Source organism: Lipotes vexillifer, unplaced genomic scaffold, assembly GCF_000442215.2.
Source record: "Lipotes vexillifer unplaced genomic scaffold, Lipotes_vexillifer_v1.1 scaffold883, whole genome shotgun sequence".
Classification (NCBI taxonomy): Eukaryota; Metazoa; Chordata; class Mammalia; order Artiodactyla; family Lipotidae; genus Lipotes; species Lipotes vexillifer.
In genome coordinates this window covers 221,365-227,728 of record NW_006789567.1, presented here as the reverse complement: position 1 = coordinate 227,728, position 6,364 = coordinate 221,365, and positions in this window count along the sequence as shown.

Here is a 6,364-nt window from a genome sequence, read left to right as displayed (position 1 = left end):
TTTCCCTAAATCTATAAACTTAATCTAATCAGGAGAAAACACTAAAATTGAGAGACATTCTACAAAATACATGACTGGTACTCTTTGAAAGTGGTGAGGTCACAAGATACAAGGAAAACAAAAAAACTGTCATAGAGTAAAGGAGACTGAGGGACATGATGACCAGATGGAAGGTGGTGTCTGGGGATTGGACACTGGAACAGAAAAAGAACATTTCTCCAGAAAAACTGGAGAAATCCCAATAAGTTGTGTTGTTTAGTTATTTGTACTGTACCAATGTTAATTTCCTAGTTTTGATAATTAAGTGATAGCTATGTAAATTGTTGACATTAGGGGAAGCTGGGTGAAGGGTAGGTGGGAACTCTTTTGCAACTCTTCTGTAAGTTCAAAATTATTTTGAAATAAAAACTTAACCATGTTTATCAGGAATCATCCTAGTGTAAATATGAGGATACTGAGGCACAGACTGATTCATTTTCCATAAGCCAAATAAGTGGCATATCTGGTATATCAAGTCAGTTCTGTTCAACTCTAAAGCATATCTTCTTTCATTAGCCAACTATCTTTGAAGTCATGTTTTCCCCCCAAATTTGTAAACTTGTAGAAAGATATGACCGTATCTTTTGTTTTTGTTTTAATTCCAAGGTGGAGATGAGGTTTGATGCCTTTGTATTCCTAGTACCCAGCAGAATGAATCCTTTAGAGAATGTGTCCAGCACACATTTGTTGGTTAGGATAGCATTTCTCTCCTCAAGAATACGTGTTCTTCTCTTATGTTCATAGTGTCTTTTCCAAAGTCAGATTAACATGCTAGTATGGGACAACCCAACATGTTTCTCCCCATCATTCTCTAGCTCAGGGTCAGTTATTAGAGAGCAAGCAGAAGGGGAGGTCAAAGAAAAGGTGACCAGAAAGGAGGTCAGAACAGGCACATTCAGACTGAGCATCATTTACTTTCCCTGGGCTCTTGCATGCTGCATTAGTCAGAGTAAGATAACTACTGTAAAAAATCTCCCTCACCTTCCCACCCACATTTCAGGGGCCTGATAGTATAGACATTTATATTTTCTTTTTGTAAATTCCAGTTGACATGGGTATTGATGTTAGCCAGCTGATCTTCAAACAATCATTCAAGGATCTGGCTTCCGGAGCCTTCACCATTCTTCCAAGATGACTTCATGGTTACTTGGGCATGGATCTCCAGCTGGCAGATGAGAGAAGAGAGAGGAGGATTACCCACGGAAATTTTTATGGGCCCGGCCCGGAAGTGGCCCTCTTTACTTCTGTTCACATTCCATTAGCTCTGTTCTCAAGGGAGGCTGGGAAGCAGAGTCTAGCTATGTGCACAGGAAGAAGAGGTTATGGTTTTGCTTGTATACCTGTATATTGATGCCCAAACAGGAAGTCATTTGTAGGGACAGGTTGGAATTCCAGAAGTTATCACAGCAGCAACTACTAAAAATAGAACTAGTGGCAGCCAACCCTCCTCCTCGGCATTAGTCAGAGAAAATCTCTCACCTCTTAGCTGTTGCTCTGTTGTGTCATCTTCTGCTTTGCCCTCTCCATGAGCAGTGACTGACAACAAATGCATGGGCATAAACACACATAAAAGAGAACAAAGCCACCCATGTTCCAACAAACTCCAGCTGTCAGGACACATCTCTAATACCGCAAGTACTGATCCCAAGTGTTTCTTAGAAGTGATCTCTTTAAAACAAATCAAGCCAGAATGTACTTAACATTTATCATCTCCTGCTTTTATGTAGCTCTGTAGTATGAGCTCTGCGGCATTTTGTCATACCCTTTGTTGTTGAATAATAACATGTTTGTCTGGGGTAAAAAGATGGCACATTGGAAAGGAGAGCATGAGTCTATTGTAGCAAATATAATAGGCCCACTTTTATCCCTGGGAATGGGCTGTCATTGCAGCCCGTGTCCTTACCCATGGTGCTCTCTTATACAGAGGTTAATCTTACAGTGGGGTAGACCACCATCGAAGGCTTGTCATATTGAAGAGCCTGCAAAAACCATAGGCATTTATCAAAATCAACATTTCCTCAGCTTAAACAAGGCACATGGAACACTTAGTCATTGTTTGGAAATATGGCCCAGCTTTATACACTAAGTGAAGTTTATGTGATCTTTACAATGGAAATGTGTATGTCTTTCCAGCTGTTTTTTGTGGATATTTAATCTGCAGAAACCATTGAATTCCAGCTTGTCATATATTTACACAAAACAAATTGAAAAGCTATTTTGCACTATGTGAAATATGAAACATGCATTATATGATTTCTTTGCAAGAACGGTTATGAAGAGTCTAGATCCTAGACCATTGTGAATGCACATCAGCCACTGACTTTTGGACCCGTTGACCCCAAGTGAATATAACCAATAAGAATTCAGTAATATTTTGGTTCTGACCTGTCTCTCATACTGTATGTTAGCTCTCAGAACTAGTAACTAAGTTAGAATAGTGGTAATTGAGATGTGCCGTTTTAAACCAACACCAAACCATAGAAAATGTGAGTTAGCTATGGCTAGTGATTGATAGCAATAATGATAATTATGATAATAATCTTGATAAAGTCTAAAGGCACTCTAAAAATGTCAAAGGGCCAGGGAGAAAATGTCAAAAGTATAAGACATAATAATATTTTAATCAGATTGTATAGAAAGGTAAAGGCAGAACTTTGAGTACAATGTGCCTCCCTTGTGCCCTGGAGCTGAGTGTTCTATTGCTGGATCTCACTCTGTTTCTATGGGCTCATGGCTCCAAGCCTGGTCAGGCTGGGGAGGGAAAGGGGGCTACCAGTTAGGTGTTACAACCAATCCGAGACTAAGAGCTGACTGATAGCTGTCAGTCAGCTATCATATGGTAGGACCACCCTGTCCACAATGAGAAAATTTTAACCCTCCTGGACTAGTCAGACAGAGTGGGAGGAGCATGGACAATATTTATTGAGCATCTATGATACGTAAGGCACCACTTTGAATGCTAAGGGAATGACACAACCTGGTGATAGGGGTGGGTGGAGGAAGACAAGGGCTTGACCTTAGTTATCAGAAGATGTGACTTAAAATTATTTTTATGTGAGTCTGGTCTCTCCTACAATTCCCACCCCGGCCTCAGAGTAGACTGTATATTCCTGAAGGACAGGAACCCCAGTGAGATACAGCATGATATGGGAAAACACCCTCAGCTTTCTTGTCAGATAACTTGCTCTGATTCTACTTTTATTTAACCCATTCTGAACTCCCATATTTTTGCTCTATAAAATGAGCATTAAAACAACGATCTCAAAGGGTTGTTTTCATACACATTAGATGCTCGAGGTTAGCTTCTCTTCCCCTGGGATCTTGCTTATAGTAGATGCTTGATAGAGAAATGAACTGAGGACATTTTGTAGAATTATACAGTGTTAAATATGGAAGACCCTTTCAAAATCATCTATTATAGTTAAATTATCTCATTGAATTGAATTATATTTCTCCTTTTCTTAGATTTATGAATTGATGGGAGAAGAGCTGCTACCATCAAAATATAATGACCTCTTGCCTATTAGATAGGAAAAGATAAAGAATGAGATATCCAATATTGGTGTGGGTGTAGAGAAACTTTACACTCATGCCTTGTTTATGTATACAATGGCTCAACTTTTCCAGGGTGCAGTCCTGATGATATGGACCAAACATTTAAATATATATATATATACCCTTTGACTTAGCAATCTCACATCTAGAAATTTATCCTGTGGAGATAATTGATCAATTGCACAAAGATGTATGTAAGAAATCTTCGTTGTAGTGTTGTTCATAATACAAAAATGCTGGACACACTCAATATTATTTAATATTTAAATAATATTATTTAATAATATTAATAATTTAATAAATAATTATTTAATAAATAATATTAATATTTTTTAATGTTGGTACATCTATGTGGTAGAATATATAACGAATCAATATTAACTGTTATGGAAAGATCTTTGCAATGAATTGAGTGGGAAAGCAGGTCACAAAACATCACACAGACTACCACTTTATTTATACAGATTTATTAAGGCATGCATGTGTCTATGCACAGAGGGATGCTGGAGGAGGGTCACCACAATTTTAAACAGTTACCTCCAGATGATTTGGGCTGATTTTTACTTTCTTCCTTATACCTTTCTAAAATGAATGGGTTGTCTACTTAAGCATGTATTGACTTTACAATCAGAAAAAAATCATAAAGTTATTTTCAATTTGAAACAAAAGTCAGAAAAGTAAATATTCGTTCATATTTCACAATTTAATTGTGCTACTTGGCAGTGTCACTGTGCAGAATCCAATTTTATTTTTATTATTTAGCTGACTGACAAGCCAGTTGTTTACATGGTCATAACTGTAGAAAGCCCACACTCCAGTCATTCTTCTCATTTTCTCCATCTCCCATTTTGGAAGTTCTGGGACTTACCATAGATCTTTTTTTTGAAATAAGGCAGTGAATAAATAAATAAATAAATAAATAAAAATGACTCTGTCTCTCTGTAATTTTAAAGCTTATCCTATCATAAATCCCTTTTTTCCTGAATAAGAGCAGTTGGTTGACTATCCTGTAGTGTAAATCTGTTCTTAAATGACAACCAAACAAAACAGATTTCCTGTCTTGTGATAAAAGAATTTTAAGGACTACTGGGCAAGATGCAGGATGTGTACTGTGTATTGGTCGTCATAGTTTCAACTGAGGACAGGCTATTAAATCTTACCCTTAATTTGGATAGACACGAGTCTCAGCTTTGTAGGGTTAAAAATGGTGCAAGGGTATGGGTATATTTAGATTGAATGGGAGCTGACTATAGTAACAGCTAAAAAAGAGGTTCCTAGTTTTAATTAACCCTTTGGCTACAAACTGGAAAAAAGAAATGAATTGAGTAGATTCTCTTTAGAAAATAAAGCTCGCATTACAGAGAGAAAGCTGGTGTCTAATTATGTAGCATTTTTTTTTTGTTGTTTGTTTGTTTGTTTTGCAGTACGAGGGCCTCTTGCTGTTGTGGTGTCTCCCGTTTCGGAGCACAGGCTCCTGTGCAGGCTCAGCGGCCATGGCTCACAGGCCCAACCGCTCTGCGGCACGTGGGATCCTCCCGAACGAGGCACGAACCCGCGTCCCCTGCATCGGCAGGCGGACTCTCAACCACTGCGCCACCAGGGAAGCCCATTATGTAGCATTTTTGAACAAAAACCCTGATATTAAAAAACGCTGAAATATATATATATATATATATATATATATACATACTTTAAAAGTCTGTTTTAAGCTTAAAAATCAGCTAGTCAGTTCCCATGGCAGTTTTACTCTTGAAGGATTCTAGATTGTAACCAATTAAACATTTTTAGCAGCTAATTTATTTTTCTATCTGCAAATAGCACTTTGGAGCAAGCAGGCAATGGACTCTTAATAGTTTACCCTTGGTTCTGTTATCCATATTATTTCACGTAGCATGCTATGCATAATTTAAAAAAATGCAGATGGTCTCTGTATCAAGGGCTTTAACACTGACATTAAAGGAATCCATAAAGGCTGGAAAAATAAGCATGAACTAATTTCAACTCAAGATTTCCAACCCCTCTTTTTGGAAACTGCTCTTTATGGGCACTGGTAGTTTGGAAAGTCCATCCAAATCAGAATCAGAAAACAAAAGTTCCAGCTACAGTCCTGCCCCTGGTTGGCTCTGAGATTTGGGACAAATCACTTAATCTGCTTGAGCCCCAGTTTCCTTAACTGTAAACTCATCAACTTTGAGAATACTTGGACCAGATGAGTTGTCTACTGAAAATTTTTTTTATTATTTCTTATTTTAAAATCGTTGAATGCTTTCTTTAAATAAAACCCGGGTGGAAGCCCATTGTGAAACCCAGAAAAGTGGAGTTCCACTTGTTAATGTTGGCCCAAGGTTTGGACTGTCCTGAGTGTTTCTCTTTTGGTTCTTCTCCAACTAATCCCTGGCCACCATTGACATATTAAGTAGGAGCCCCTAGGGCTCCTTAGTGCACCATTTGAGGACAACTGGTCCTCATATCAAAGATATATAAAAGATAAATTTTAATATCTTATTCAATTTTAAAAGTCTAGGGTTCTGAGAAATCTCAAAAAATAATGTTATAAATTTTTAGAAGTTTGGACTCTCCATATTTCACCAATAAAAACAAAGCACAGCAACTTCCAAAAGATAGGAATTATTATTTTTAACATTATGGGTTAGAAGCACTGTTGTCTTGATTCTCCTAATATCTGACCTTCAGGGACACTGATGTGAGTCCTCTCCCCATTGTTTATTTGGTTATAATTTACAATAAAACGATTAACTGCTTGACGCAT